The sequence below is a fragment of the Mustela nivalis genome, assembly GCF_964662115.1.
Source record: "Mustela nivalis genome assembly, chromosome: 8".
Taxonomy (NCBI): domain Eukaryota; kingdom Metazoa; phylum Chordata; class Mammalia; order Carnivora; family Mustelidae; genus Mustela; species Mustela nivalis.
Genome location: NC_139027.1, coordinates 67,019,194 through 67,035,983, shown reverse-complemented (window position 1 = coordinate 67,035,983; position 16,790 = coordinate 67,019,194). Strand labels below are relative to the sequence as shown.

The 16,790-nt window shown below is 40.1% G+C and overlaps 1 pseudogene across 1 annotated transcript; it reads left to right on the top strand.

Annotated features, from left to right (window-relative positions):
• The first annotated feature begins 628 nt into the window (after positions 1-628).
• On the top strand, positions 629-14,951 carry LOC309871941 (RNA polymerase II subunit A C-terminal domain phosphatase SSU72-like; annotated as a pseudogene). Its single transcript has 4 exons — positions 629-737; positions 4,531-4,639; positions 14,274-14,328; positions 14,485-14,951. The product of its transcript is annotated as an RNA polymerase II subunit A C-terminal domain phosphatase SSU72-like (transcript).
• Positions 14,952-16,790: the final 1,839 nt, after the last annotated feature.

Genomic DNA, 16,790 nt, shown 5'->3' with positions numbered 1-16,790 from the left:
TGCAATTGCTGGGTCATGCTGGGTTGCATTGTTTAGTTTTATAAATGAAACAATGCCAGACTCTTTATTTAGTGATTCCTCATTGTGATTGAATTAGCATTCCCCTAATGGAGAGAGATGTTGACCTTATTTTCAAGTGTTTATTTGTTACCTGCATGTCCTCTTGGGTGAAAAATGTCTGCTCTTGTTTTTTGGCTTTTCTTTTAATTGGATTACTAACTTTTTTACTGTTGACTTTGGCATTTTCTTTATTTATTCCAGGTACTATTCCTTTGTCAGATACATGATTTGCAAATATTTTCTCCTTGTTTGCAGCTTATCTTGTCATCCTTTTAACAGGGTCTTGCAGAGTAAGTTTTTAATTTTGATGAGGTCCAGTTTGTTAATTTTTCCTTCTGTGGATCAAACTTTTGGTGTCAGATCTAAGAACTTTGCCTACTCTTCGATTCAAGGATTTTTTTTTCTAAATTTCATGTTTCACAATTTTTTTTTTAAAGATTTTATTTATTTACTTGACAGAGAGAGATCACAGAGAGATTCACCCTCTACCCACTCCTCTGACAGCCTGTGATCCAGATTTTGCCACCATGTACTTTAAGTCTTGACCAAGTGCCAAAATTAAGGGATGATGGATGCTACTAGATCTTTGATAGAGAAGCAGCCTGGCATCGTGGCTGTTTCTCAGGAGCAGCAGCTGCGTGCCGTCCCTGCTATATCACAGAAAAGAGATGGCCTGTGTCGGCGGTGGTAGCAGCTTCTGAACCAGATTGTTTGTTACCCTCACTCCCGTGGTTCTAACCCCTAACCTAAGAATCTTTCTTAGCATTTCTTACCAATTCTGTGAGTTGCCTGATACTTGCCAATTTCTTCAATTTAAGTTAACCAGAGTTGGTTACTGATAGTAGAGATGACTGACATCAAGAACCCTTACTGATACCGTGAGCAAATTAATCTAAAGCTGTGGTTTAGAGAGGTTCCCCCTCAGAGTTTCCGATTTAGTACAACTGGAGTGGGGCCTGTGAATTTGCTTTTCAAACAAATTCCTGGCTGCTGTGGCTGCTGCTGCTGCTGGTCAAGTGACCATGCTTGATCTTCATCAATTTGGTGTGATTTTATTAGTTTCCTCTCAAAAAGCTGCTGATTCACGTTCCATTGTTTGAGTATGCCACAATTTGCATATCCATTCATCTGTGGATGGACATTTTGATTATTTACAGTTTTGAACTATTACAAATGAAACGGCTATGAATACTAATGTATAGGTCTTTGTGTGGCATTATTTCCTATTCTCATGGGCAAATAAGTGGGAGAAGACAACCTGGATCATATGGTAAGTATATGTATAACTTTTAAAAAGCTGCAAGTTATTTTCCAATGTGATTCTGCCATTTTACATTTTTTACCAACAGTGTACAAGACATCTTTTATAAAATTTTATTTATGTGTTTGAGAGAGAGAGCAAGCACAAGTGGGGGAGAGGGGCAGAGGGAGAAGAAGCAGGCTCCCCACTGAGCAGAGAGCCCAATGTAGGGCTTGTAGGACTCAAACCCAGGACCACAGGATCACAATGTGAGCTGAAGGCAGATGCGTAACCAATTGAGCAACCCAGGTGCCAGGCTTCTAGTTGTTCCACATCCTTGCCTCCTTGGTATGGTCAGTATTTTTAACTTTAGCCTTTCTAGTAGGACTGTAATAGTATCTCATTATGCTTCCAGTCTGCACTTTCCTAATGACTAGTAATGGTGAGCAATTTTTTTAGTACTAATTTACCCTTCATGTATCTTTATTGGTGAATTGCCTATGAACATCTTTTGTCCAATTTGTTGGAGCCTTATTTGTTTTCTTACTGAGTTTCAGGAGTTCTTTATATATTCTGGGGATAAATCCTCTACCATATATGTAACTTGCAAATGTTTTCTCCATTCTGGGACCTCTTTTTTTCTCATTCTCTTAATAGGCAGAAAGTAATTTTAACCAAAATTATCAAGAGCCTCATTAGTTTTCCTAATGACTTCCCTTAATTGCTTGATATTCAAATTATTCTTTTTTGAAACACATTCCTTTTCTATTTTCTCTGCTCCTCTTGTTAGCCGGTATGACTGTGGGCTCACTTGCCAATAGCCTTATGTGTGATTGGAAGACTCCTTTAACATCACTTTCATTAACTTCACGAAATCTTGCACTTGTAGCAAAATGTGCAGTTAAATTCTTTCAATTCATTGATTTGCACTTGATTTATATTTGGGGATATTACCACAGTCTCAAAGTTCAAACCAATGAGGATGTTAACTGAGGGGCAACTGAATGAGATAGGGTAGGGAAAAAATTACTGGTGTTTCCTATGGAAAAATATTTGAGTTGGGACTAATTTTATAAATGATCAGTTTATTAGAGAAAATTAATGATGTTTTGCTTCCATATGGGAGCACAGATTTGTGTAATAAATACTAAAAAAACAAAGCTTGCAAGAAAAGACCCCTGTCCTCTCACTATTTCCTCATATCTTGATCCTCCCCTCCCCCCATAACTCTCTCTGTTGTAGGTACTATGACCTTCTTTGTTTCTTGATCAAGCCCAGTTTTTTTTTCTCAGTGCAAGAACACCTACTTTTCCCTCTAATCTAATCAGTAGGCCAAGAATTTAGATTTACTCTAAGTATAATCGAAATCAATAGAGAAGTTTTTAATCAGGAAAATTACATCATTTGATTTGAACTTTCAAAGAATTTCTCTGAATGGAGAATGGATTATACAAGGTGAAGAATGGAAGTAGAGGGGCACCTGGGTGGCTGAGGGGGTTAAAGCCGCTGCCTTCGGCTCAGGTCATGATCTCAGGGTCCTGGGATCAAGTCCCGCATCAGGCTCTCTGCTTGGCAGGGACCCTGCTTCCTCCTCTCTCTCTCCCTGCCTGCCTCTCTGCCTACTTGTCATCTCTCTCTGTCAAATAAATAAATAAAATCTTTAAAAAAAAAAAAAGCAAGAATGGAAGTAGGGACTAATTAGGAAGCTATTTTAGTAGTCCAGTGAGAAATGGTGATGACTTGTAATGACTTGTATCAAAGTGGAATAGTCAGAAGTGTCAGATTTGAGATGTTTTGAAGGTAAAACTAATAAAATTTGATGATAGAATATGGTATGAGAGAAAGGAAGAGTCACAGATGACTCCCAGATTTCTATCTTTGGTAATAGCATGTACGGCAGACTCATCATAAGATGGAGAAAACAGAAGGTGGGACTAGGTTTGTGAAAAAGCTATCATGAGTTCCATACTGGCCATACTAAGGTCACCTACACAATCCTATGTGAAAATTCAAAAAGGCTTTTGGGTATTAGTGTCTAGACTTAGGGGTAGAAATTGGGCTGGAGATATCAATTTGGAAGTTGTCAGCATATAAATGATATTTAATGTTAAGGGACTAAATAAGATCACCTGAAAAATAGTATAGAGAAGAGAGTAAAACCTTGAGGTTCCAAGTAGAACAGAGTAGGAGATATCAGTAAAGGAGTATCAGAAAAGGAAAACCTGGACTGAGTGATAAAGACCAGCTCTGTGTTTGGATATTCACCAGGAGGTTCACTGGAATCATCAGTTGGTTGTACTGATGGCTAAGACTTGTCCCAGTGCTGCGCTGAATTCATTGTGCCAGATCATGAGAGAAAAAGACACAAGTGGAGTCTGGAAGAATCCATGAGCAGGCTTCCTTAATGCCTTTTTTCTCCTATGAGGGGTCATATAGAGCACACTCTTCCCCTATTACCGAAAACACTGTAATATGTATGTGATGTTTTTGTGCAAGGAAGCCCATTAGAGACTAAGTGCCCAAGATTTTTATCTGAATCTGATCATGTTACACGAACAGGGTTACCCTCTGTCTGGGCACAGTAAGCCATCAATATCAGTTAGGAAAAAAGAGAAACTACTGAAAATCAAGTTTTCAAATGCTAGCCAAGGACCAACCTTGCAAGCCCCTTCAAAGGATAGCAATCTCAGGCCTGCTATACTAACTCTTCTTTGTGCAGAATGGCATCACAGAAGCTAAAGGGGGAGAATGTTTCCAGGGAGAGAGATACAGCTAAAGAATCAAGAAAGATAAGGGCCAAAGTGGCCAGTGGATTTGACAGTATAGAAGTAACCATTGACTCTGATACACAATGTCTGAGGGATGGTGGGACAAAGAGGCTAGATTGAAGAGGATTCAAGCATGACCTGGTGAAGGAGTAGAGACAGAGAGAGAGAGATAAAGGATATTTCAAGAAGTTTTCTATTAATGGAGACAGAAGGAAACGTAGTTTAAAGAGGATAGAAGTCAAGAAGAGGCTTTTACAGATGACGGATATCAGCACATCTTTGTTTTGGGATCAGGATTATTCATTAGAAAGGGAGGGATGATGGAGAGTAAGGGATTGGATCCACAGCAGGAGTGAAATAGTAGGAGGAAAGACACCTCCTGCATTGAAACAGGAGGGAAGAAGAAGACATACAGATTTAGAAATCCAAAAATGAGAAACTTTTTTTCCCCTCTTTTTGCAGGTACACATGCTTGGGCTTTATTTAATAGCATGTCTATGACCAAGGACCAGCTTGGAATCCGCAGCTGGAACAGAGTCTGGCTCACCAGCAGCCCCATTCTCGTAGTCTCGTATGTCTCGTAGACATAAGCCAGGAAGCCCCCATGAAGAAGCATGGAACTCAGTTCACTCACAGGTTTGTTGGTTTGTTTGTTTTTTAAGATTTTATTTATTGAGAGAGAGAGAGAGAGAGAGAGATAGCGAGCACCCCAGCGGAGGGAAGAGGCAGAGGGAGAGGGAGAAATAGGCTCCTTACAGGAGCATGACATGCTCCATTCCAGGGATCTAGGATCATGACCTGAGCTGAAGGCAGACACACAACCGAGTGAGCCACCCAGACACCCCTCACTCACAGGTTTTTAGAGCCCTCATAAAATGGACTCCCAAAGCAGCTGCTTCTCCTAGAAACTTGGCCACTGGTGGGTGAGACAAGGTGAGCTCTAAGTGCTGGTCTTCTTTTGTTTTGGTTTAAGCTTGTTCCAAACCCTCCCCGGGCCCATTTTTCCCATGAAGAAGATGATGGGAAAATTGCACTTGTACCAGTCTTTTATAATAATGTGCTTCTGAAAATTTTTACCTAAAAGTTCCTTACAAAGTCAGCCATTTATTCTGTACGTAATGTTGCTTTTTTACCTGATCTAGCTCTCCATCCCAGACCTTTAACTTTTAGTTATAAGTTAATAAATTCTTCCTTTTCCTTACAAAATGTCAAATTCTGGTTTGCCTAGACTGTTGGTTCCATTCTTGTGCTTGTCTTAATTCTCTTAACTTTTGTTCCAATGGTGATTCATTTTCAGGGATGTAAAAGAGAACAGGTTGAAGGTTTGAATTTTTATCTGGGGCCCTATCAGTCATGGCAAGATTTTTCCTGGAGGCTAGAATCCTGAGACCTGGCTCGGCTGTGCATCCCTGAGTTCTGTACCATGCTCCAGGGCGAGCTGATGGCCAGTCCAGTGAAGGCAAAATGGAGGGAGAAGGGCCCTCCTTGAGGGCCACAAGGCTGCAGTGGTCTGTGTCCCCCACAAAATGAGCAACTTCTGGTGGCTTTTATTTCCTCAGGGAAGTATGAGGCAATGTCCTCAGTTGAGAGTAGAGAGTTGTGGAAAAGATGTGAAAGATATGAGAAAAAAGTAGAAAGTTGGGAATTTGTAGAGTAAGGAAGAAAATAATCTGGGAAGGAGAATGTATAAAATGGAAACCTGGCAGGAGAGAGGTCATGCTGGAGGTTCAGGAGGACTGTGTAATTATTTAAAATGTTTTATTAATAAGAGATAATTTGAATTAATTTTTAAAAAGATTTTATTTATTTATCTGAGAGAGAAAAGGAGCATGGGGTGGGGCAGAAGGAAAGAGAGATAGAAACAATGTGGTACTTCATCTCAGGACCCTGGGATTACCACCTGAGCCAAAGACAGACACTTAACCAACTGAGCCACCCAAATGTCCAATAATTTGAATTTATATCCTTGAAATGTTTCAAATCTACTAAGATCTGCTTCAAAAGGAAACTATTGTATTGGATGGCAGTTAAAAATAGGAAGGAAGTGATGGTGCCTTCTACCAAACAGTTATCAGCTCAAAACTAGTGTAATAATTTCATTCCTAAATTACCATTGAATGGTTGAAACTGAATGACCAACTAATCTCCTCAGCTTAAACACACATACAAAATATACCTCTAGCATTACATTATAACCTCCCGCATCTAACAAAACAGGAAGAGTGGTTATGTTCAGCTGATTGTGTGAGATGGTCTGGCATATAGAGTTTCCGTTACATTCTGATTATCAAGTTAATGTATTATGTGGCAGAGATGTGTGTGTGTGTGTGTGTGTGTGTGTGTGTGTGTGTGTGTGTGTATTTCAGTACTGCCATGGCAGGAATTTTTCCTTTTTCCTTTCCATTTTCACAGATATGTCTCATGGACACAAATATAAAATATATTCAAAAGAAACTTCAAGAATCTTTTCTGATAGACATATTTTTAGTGTCTGTACTGACTCTCCTATTTGCTGGACCCCAGCTGCAGCACTTGCCCTGCTCCTCCATTTATCCCATTATTACTTTCAGTTGTGAGATGAGAATATTCTCTTTAAAATAAATTGGCTCCTCTAAATAAAGACATGTTCAAATAGCTACTTTAGTCTCTAATCTCAAGTTAAATCACAGAAAAGATTTCAGCATCTAGAAAATTTATTCAAACCTGCAGTGGCCTTAGTTGTTTTTTATCAATACATAAATCACTGTTACCACATTTCTCTTTACTTTTTTAAAAAGATTTTATTTATTTATTTGACAGAGATCACAAGTGGGCAGAGAGGCAGGCAGAGAAAGAGGAGGAAGCAAGCTCCCCATTGAGGAGAGAGCCTAATGTGGGGCTGGATCCCAGGACCCTGGGATCATGACCTGAGCCAAAGGCAGAGGCTTAACTCACTGAGTCACCCAGGTGCCCCACTGTTACCACATTTATTTATTTCCTAATGCATGAAATAATTAAGCTTAGAATATGCCTTTCCTAGACACAATTAATTCAGTGCTGCTATCAGTTTAATTTTTACTTGTATGAATTTTATAATGTGTAACTTTCCATGTATTCCCAAAGTTTTTTTGTATTAGTTGGGGAGTGGATGTGACACCTACAAGAGATAAAGGTGGAGGAAGATGGATTGAGTAGGAAGAGCCCACAGATTTGGATGCTGATCTCACACCCGTTGAAAAAGTGGAGAGGAAACAAGATTGGATGGTGAGAGCCTCGGATTTAATGTACAGCTAACCAAGTCTCAGTCAACCCACTGGGGAGCTCCAGAGCAAAGATCACCTGTTAGAGAAGGCATGCCTTAGGTAGACATGACTAGACCTGTGATTATCTATCGGTCGTTGGTTGGGGCTGCGTGGGAAGATGATGACCTCAGCTAGAATACAGTGGTGGATCCTGAAGGTGCTGTGGCTGGATGCTCTTAGCTGACTGCATTCTACCAGATGAAGGGAGATGCAAGCAACCCATGTTCATGCCTCCTACAACAGTTGTGCCCCTTTTGCTAAATTGGTTGTCGCAAACAGTTCAGTTGTTCACAAGTTCAAATCATGGATTACTGCATAGTCTCCTAACTTTTCTCCTTTTGACCAGTCCCTCACCTCTCCATGAAATACTCTTAGCAGTTCAATCTCTGAAAAAAATTATTTTTATTGTTACTCCTTTGCTGAAAAATATTCAGTGTCTCCCTGTTATTTACAAAATAAAGCCCAGACTCTTATCTGGTGCTCAAGCCTAACATAGGACTGTCCCCAACCTAACATTCTGTTTTTATCTAACTTTATATCCTTTCTCATCAGTCCATGTGGGGCCTGTTGTGATCAATCCAACATTCTATTTATATTTACATATTTCTTGTTGTTCTATTCCATTTAACATACTATTTCCTTTTATCTACTTATAGAAAAGTTCAACCCATCTTTCAAGGTTCAGTTTGAACCCCCTCTCCAACAGAAATCAGTATCTTACCCTTCCTCAGAAATAGTTGAATATGTCTCCCACCTATTCATATTCTTCCTTATCTTATTACCCAATTTTTATTTTAGTTTATTTTACTTTGTTTTACGTAGGCTCCATGCCCAACATGGCACTTGAACCCATGACTCTGAGATTTGGAGCCGCATTCTCTACAGACTGAGCCAGCCAGTAGCCCATTATTACTCAAGTTTTGATGTGGACATGTCTCTTTCCCAAGTATCCTATCATGTCCTTTGGGATAAGAGGAACACAATGTTGGTTTTTATTCCACAAGTACTCCAGAACTGAATGAAGAGAGAGAGATGCATGAGAGAATAGGCAGCATAGGAAACCACTACAGAAATGCAAAGAATAGAGAGACAAAATTTTAGGGTAGGTTGATATAGGAAAGAAAATACATTGGGAAGTGAAAAATACTCCATGTGACTATTTTGTGGGAATGGATGACTTTCTTCATTTTCCTCTTTCTTAGTTATAGACCAGAGCAGAATTCTTTATCCAAGATACAGAGATGCTTAGGTTAGTTATGAATGGGCTTTGGGGGAGTGTGCTGATTAAAATCTCTGAAATTTATGAAAAGTTTATATATATATATATGTGAACACAAACAAGCAGAGGGAGAAGCAGGCTCTCCACCAAGCAGGGAACCTGAAGTGGGACTCAATCTCAGGAATCTGGGATAATGATTTGATTCAGAGGCTTAACTGACTGAGCCACTCAGGTGTCCTGAAAGTGGCATGGTTTTTAAATATCCCCATATGTTCCTACAGAAACAGAGCAAGTTGATAAGCAAAATCTAGGGGTGCCTAGGTGACTTTCTCTGTTAAATGTTCACCTCTTGATTTTGGCTTAGGTTGTGATCTCAGTGTCATGAGATTGAGCCCTGCGTGGGGCTCGCTGCTCCTCATGGGGCTTGCTTAGGATTCACTCTTTTCCTCTTCCTCTGTCCCACCCCCATTCCCCCTGGCACTGCTCTATCTCTCTCTCTTAAAAAAAAGAACAAAAAAGAGAGAAAAAGAAAAGAAAAATCTAAAACCCACAAATAACAAGTTTAGGTAGCAAGGTATAAACTTCCAAATATGTGCAGGTGGGTACACATCATGAGAGCAACAAGATTCACAAGTGATAGGAGGTCAAGAAAGCCCAAACAAAATTAAACACCAGATTACAAAAGGATGACCCAACAAGGAGTCCCACTTGGTGTGTAAAGCTTAGAGAGTTCATCTAAGGGTAGCGGTCAAAAGGTGTCAGTCAAAAAGAGGAGAAGCTTTGTGGGCTCAATATTTCAGGTAAACACAAGGGAGCTATGAGAAGATCAGATGGTGCTGGAATGTCTAGGCTCTATGGGATGGTGCTAGGATGGTCTAAGATGTATGTGCTTTCACACCAAGACCAAGCCCTACATGAGAGAGAAGCTGCCAGGACAAGACAGAAAACAGGCCACATTATAACTACCACAAGTAGTATATTAGTTACAAAAACTCCAAATCTGAAAAATTCATTCCCCTCTCTGTTTTTCTTACCAATTATATCAGTAGTATTGTTTGATCTCACATATAAGAGGGCTTGTAATGAAAGTACAAAGTCTCTGTCAAATAAATTTTTAAAAAATTATTTTAAAAAAATCAATCCAGGAGCTGAGATGAAAATAAATGAACAATGGAAGTGACTAGTACCAAGCAGAGTTGGAGAAAAACCAAGATAAGTATGATGACCAGTCTCCACAAATACAAGTGAAGCCAACTGGAAGACTGATACTGCTGGCTAATGTTCATCACGGATTTAATGTGTGCCAGGTTTATGTGGATTATCTCATTTAACCTTCAGAGGAAGCCTTTGAGAAATTTAGGGCATAGAGGGATTAAGTAATTTGTCTCTGGTTACTCAGCAAGTAAAGGGAGGGTCATGATTTAAAGCTAGGCAGACTACCTCTACAATCTGTAGCCTTAACCATAGCACCACTAGGTGAGAGTTGATGGAGTTTATATTACTCTGAGGACAAATACCAGATTCAGTAGAATGGGAGAAATGACAGAGAAGAGGTGATGGCTGGGAATGGGCATTTATTTAAAATCTGAGAAGTTGAACAGATTCGACATCCAAGGAAGGAGGGTGACAAGAAGTCAATCAGGCTGAGAAAATATAAGGTCAGGTTGTTAAAAGTCATGGACTGGAATGTTGAAGTTGTCAAGGGTGATGTAATTGGAGGGAAAATTCCAGAAGTTATCAGGGAACATAAAGGATATCCCCAAGGCTGGTAGACAAATTTGATAGGGAAAAGAGGGTGGTATAAACATTTGTCCTAAATATCAAAGGAGCATATGTAATTCTCCTTTTCTCCCTCTGGAGAGAACAACCCTCCTTTATTTTACTTAAGAGAAAGATAAGGAAAAAGCAAAGACTAAAAAGACATGTTTGTGCTGCTAATAATAATCATGGCTACTTGATGACAAAGTAAAATAATTGTTAAATCTCTGTTGTTTGTCCTGTCTCATTTTAACATTGTGAACTAAGCTATTAAATACTAAGTATAGGTTTTCCCCCTCAGTTTGAAAGCAAAATGTTCCTGTGAAAACGTTCATAAGCTGAGATGACACAAAGCAAAGAAGCAATTACCATTGATTTATACGGAAAATTTTTTTAGCATTCCCAGACCCAAAGTCACCTCTTTTAGGCTTTTCTAAGACCTTAGGACACACCTTGCTAACGGATGCACATAATAAATCAAGATAAAGCCCAGATGCTCACAGACACAGTTCAAAGTGATGACTTTTTTTTTTTTTTGGATAAATTTAAATTAACATATAATGTTAATTTAAATGTTACCTATAGGTACAGGTCTGTGAATCGCCAGGTTTACACACTTCACAGCACTCACCATAGCACATACCCTCCCCAATGTCCAAAACCCAACCACCCTCTCCCTAATCCCCTCCCCTCCGGCAACCCTCAGTTTGTTTTGTGAGATTAAGAGTCTCTTATGGTTTGTCTAAAGATTTTATTTATTTATTTGACAGAAAGAGATCACAAGTAGGCAGAGAAAGGAAGGGAATCGGGCTCCCTGCTGAGCAGAGAGCCCAATGCGGGGCTTGATCCCAGGACCCTGAGATCATGACCTGAGTCTAAGGCAGAGGCTTTAACCCACTGAGCCACCCATGCGCCCCCAAAGTGATGACTTCTTAATGCTTAGATGCTGAGTCGTTGCTGGGAAGGAGCTTCGTGGGGCCTCTCTCTCTGCTCCAGGTGTTCACTGCCTCTGTGGCATGAATTTGTTTTGCTACAAAACAAATGCTGAACATTACTTTTGCTTTTCACCTTCCTTCTTAAAAGTGAAAATCCTCTTTGGATTTCTTTCTGTCTTTCATAGTAACAAAGTGGCATAACATGAACTTTCAAAAAGCAGGGGATACCCCTAATCATTTTTTATGAGGATATACATAGCAGATCACTTTTATTCCCAGAACAAAAATATAATGCTTTTATTCCCAGAAGTTGCTTTTCTGTTTTTCATTAAAAATTTTTGATGTAGCGGAGACATGTCCCATTTAAATGTACTTCTTACTTCCTTGGATACTCTTGAATAAAACATTCCCTCGTGCTGTTCCTTGGCAGAAAAAATATTCACTGGCACTGTTTGTTGACATTTCGAAAATGTCTCCTGCTTTGTATTATTCCATTCTCAAATTTGTATTATGTTATCCTTCATGAATACATAGCATTTTTTGTAGTTGTCTGTCTCTATCTCTGTTATCATATTAGAGGGAAGACCTATGCTATGCAGTTCTTAATCTCTCTTTTTTAAAAAATATTTTATTTATTTATTTGACAGAGAAAGATCACAAGTAGGCAGAGTGGCAGGTAGAGAGAGAGAGAGAGGGAAGCGGGCTCTCTGCTCAGACTCTCTGCGGGACTCGATCCCAGGACCCTGAGATCATGACCTGAGCCGAAGGCAGCGGCTTAACCCACTGAGCCACCCAGGTGCCCCAGTTCTTAATCTCTTTTAAAGTCACATACATTTAATGCCATATTTTGTGCTTTTTTTTTTTTTTTTTGCATCCTTATTTCTACTGATTGCCGTTTCGTCATTGGAAAATGGTTTGTGTCATTTAGCATTGAGCTTTGGTACTTTTGGTACTAGATCTTTATTAGAAATATCAGATGATAATCTGGCACATTGTGACATCTAGGTGTATTTTCAGCTATTTTCTATTTATATCTTCTTGGGTGTATTTCTTTTTTTAAGAAAAATCTAATATCTTTCTTTTCCTTCTAGGGCATTCTTTCCTTGTGGAAGATACTTTGTCAAATTCATAAATGCTTTCAAAGAATCTGATATGCATTTTAAATGGTTTCAAGGCTTTTCTGGTTTTCCGAATATCTATACCTGAAAGTTTTATATTTAAAAAGTACCTGCAGACTTCACTAATATCAAGTACTCCTGAAATAGTCAAATTCCCCTTGATAGGTTAGTTGTTGAATTTAAATTTGTTTTGCATTTGCCTTTCTGTTTTCTCTATGCCAAATACAAGAACAACACCTTGGTACTGCGTTCAGGGAGTTATTTATCAGAATCTGGTTACTCCTTCCATCCTCATTTCTTCCAGGGGCTCCCATCCTGACCCATAGCCCTGGCCTTTATCATCTGTGGCCTGGGGTGTTTCAAGAGCCTCCCAGGTGGTTGGTTGCCCCTGGCACTCCATCCCTTATCATCTTTATCCAGAATGATCCTATTGAAACACAAGTCAGGTCATGTCACTCCTTGGTCCTTGAATGCCTTCCCATCTCATTCAGAGTAAGAACCAAAGTCTTCACAGTAGCTACGAGTTCCTAAGTGATCTGGCCCTTCTTCCCTCTCTCACCTTACCCTTCCCTCTCTCTGTCCTTCTGTTCAAGCTATAAACTTCTTGCTGTTTCTTGAATATTCCAAAATGCTCCTACCTTGAAGTCTTTGCTCAAACCTTTCAAGGTTTGTCAACCTTTCAAGGAAGCCTTCTCTGAGCCCCTGTTTTAAATTCATTTTCCCAGCAACTTCTATTCCTTTCCCCTGCTATTTTTTTGTTAATAAAACATTTATTATCATCTGATATATTTTAACGGACGTATCATTTATTATCTGCACTGCCGTACACTCAAATATAACTTCCACGAGAAGCCTATAGAACTGTGCTGGACGTGGAGAAGGCTCTGCAAGAAGAAACAAAAAATTGTATGAACTAACTTAGCAGTTAGCATGAAAAATGAGAAATGTTTGATAAACAAAATGATGTACTAGGACACTGGATAAGAATCTGTGGTTACAATGGAATCTTTTAGAAGCTTAGTGGAATCCCAGATGACTAGACAGAGTAGGAAATGCAACCCTTTTGCTTTACATGACGGACCTCCTGCTTCAGCTTCTGGGCTTCTGTGATGAAGCTAAGAGTGGGACTGGGATAGTCCTTATCTTCAGTTAGCTTAGCTAAACAAAACTGAGCTAGCAGGATTGGTTTTACTTGACAATATGGAAGTACATAATACTATTTAGGTAGATTCTCCATTCTCCAATCTGTCATAAACTTTCATTAGGAAATCTTGCATGGCTTTTATGGAAGAATATGTATCTCCCTCTTTCTCTTCTACTTCACTGGGGCTTCTGGCAAGTTTTATATTGGGTTCTAAGTCCCAAATGAAGCACAGGTTTATTTTTTTTTTAAATTTAAAGATTTTTATTTATTTATTTGACAGAGATCAAAAGTAGGCAGAGAGGCAGGCAGAGAGAGAGGGGGAAACAGGCTCCCCACAAGTAGGCAGAGAGGCAGGCAGGCAGAGAGAGAGAGAGCCCAATGCGGGGCTCAATCCCAGGACCCTGAGATCATGACCTGAGCTGAAGGCACTCTTAACCCACTGAGCCACCCAAGTGCCCTGAAGCACAGTTTTATTTCAAGAAAGAAATAGAAGTTAAGGGGCGCCTGGGTGGCTCAGTGGGTTAATGCCTCTGCCTTCAGCTCAGGTCGTGATCTCAGGGTCCTGAGATCGGGCCCCACATCGGGCTCTCTGCTCAGCGGGGAGCCTGCTTCCCCCCCACCCCTCTGCCTGCCTCTCTGCTTCCTTGTGATTTGTCTGTCAAATAAATAAATAAATAAAATCTTAAAAAAAAAAAAAAAAGAAAGAAGTTAAAAACCAAACAAATCTTTAACTCCAAGTTCTGTTTTCAGGTTGCTAGACTATTCTTCAACTGATCAGTGCCTGGAATCTGCAACCACCATTGGGGTGACATAGATTTGCACTTGCAGGTTGTTTAAAGAGCCCTTTGGAGGGCATGTTGGTATCTTTGCTGCTGCTGCAGGTGGTGGTGGTCCGTTTGAGCAACCAGACCTGAGCACGGAGGTACACAACATCTGCAGCAAATGAGAATTCAATGGCCAGTTCTTTGGAACAGGAACTCACATGACTTTGACTGGACCAGCACGTTTTGAGCCAAATATTTATGATTTCAAAACTACTTAAGGTTAGATGTACAGTGATCTCCTTAGGAAGGAAACAATGGCATTTTACATATATCAGGCAGAAATAAGAGAATCAAACCCTGGCCAGAAATGTTCCAGAACAGCAAAGGTGTATTTGATTTGCTGCTACTCATTTGTGAAGAGAGAGCGAATGACCAGATGGTTGAAGATCGGAATTCCAGAGAGCAGGAGACCTGCCAACCCATGCCTGTAAGCAATGAGGACATCCAGAACAGTGACAGAGAGGCCACCCTGGGGGCATTCTTCATCTGTGAGCTATGCCAGTGCATTCAGTGTAGGGAGGATGTGGAGAATTAAATGGATGAGCTGCTGCAGGAGTTGGAGGAGAGTTCCAGGGCTTTCCTGCACACAGTTTCCTTCTACTGACCCACCTGGCCTGGACCTGGTGGGCCATCCACCGTCCTAAACCCAGCTTCTTGAGCTTCCTGTTGGTAAAGTTTTGCCCTTCCTAATATTTGTTTTTCCTTTTAGATTTTCTGCCAATGGATGGTAGTAATACCCAAATAAAGTGTACCCATGAAATGAGAATATACACATAAATGCTAGATTAAAAAAATCATTTTTTCAAAAAAAAATTTTTTTTCTATCTCACTTTTACTTATGAGTGGGATATTGATTTTAAAGTTTATTATTTTTCTTTCACCAAAAGAGAAAACAATAGTTTATAATACATTTCCTCTGTATATCTGTGTCTTTCTTTGTGGTTTCTTCCCTTTACCCCCTAAGCTTGTTGGAATGTTCAAATAACCCGAATGAAGAAGTGGGCTTTATCTTATCAGGAAAATAAGAAAATTAAAAAATAAAGAAACTGTTGGACTAGAAGGGTACAAGAAACCCTCCTCGAACCCATTCTCCATTTATTTTATTTTATTTTTTAAAGATAGAGTTTTCTTTCATTTTTCTTTTTTTTTTTTTTTTAAGATTTATTTATTTGACAGAGAGAGATCACATTAGGCAGAGAGGCAGGCAGAAAGAGAGGAGGAAGCAGGCTCCCTGCTGAGCAGAGAGCCCAATGCAGGACTCGATTCCAGGACCCTGAGATCATGACCTGAGCTGAAGGCAGAGGTTTAACCCACTGAGCCACCCAGGCACCCCCATTCTCCATTTAAAACAGCTCTGAAGATCCACTCTTCCCTTCACCTTGGATACAATTTTGATCAGCTTTCAATTTCAGATAATTCTTAGATAAAAAAAAATCTCATCCACATTAGAGGGTCCACATTTGAGATGGTGTTGCTCTTTAAATAGCCAAGCACCCTTTAAATCCAAGTCAGTTTCTTCTTGTAGGATCATTCTTTGTCCAGCTCCTACCCCACGTCCACATCAGCTCTGAGTAAGGCTCCCTCCTGGGACTGCATCTCTCTCTCCTGCCTTCCTTCCTTGGCTCTTTCATCTGTGGCTAATGTAGCCATAGCCTTTCACTTAGAGCATTTTCAAAGTGAGATAATTTCCATGTGCCACCAAATTTCAAGCTCTCCAAGTGATTCTCTTAAAAACCTCCTCCTCTAAGGGATGAGAACTCCCATGTTGCTTCATGCCTGTGGGCTGGGGGAAGGAAATGCATAGCAACAAGGTAACAGACCTCACCACCTGCTTCTTCCACCTCAGCGAATTTTTCATCAACTCATATAGTCTGGAGGAGGATGATACCTTAGAACTGACAGAACTGGTTTCTCATTGTTTTAACAGCTCAGAAAAGCGCACACCTTTAGAGCAAGGGAAGTACTTGAGATCTGTTACGCAAACAATGGAGGCCTCAGCTGAACCTGAGAGTCTCTCCTGCCAGTCATTTTAGCAGATTTGTTCATCAGTTTGTTTGTCATGCTCAACTATCTCTCTTCATTTTACCAATTGATTCTAAAATATTATAAGAAAGTCTCTGTCTGGGTAACAGATGGTTGAACCAGAGATGGACTTCTGACCCTGTCAACAATTCCAAAGACTGATCCAAGCTGGTTCTTTCCGAGAACTTTTTCCTCACTGAGCAGGGAGCCTAACAGGGATCATGACCTGAGCTGAAGGCCAACTCCCAACCTACTGAGCCACCCAGGCACACCTCTTCTGAGAATCTGAACTCAGACTTAACTAAAAGTTAATTCACAGTCAGGAGTGAGAGTCCTAATGGGCAAACTGATAGTAAGCAGAAGGAAGCATGAGGAGATGGGAAAGCATATAGCAAAGAAGCACAGAGAGCAGTGTCTAGTG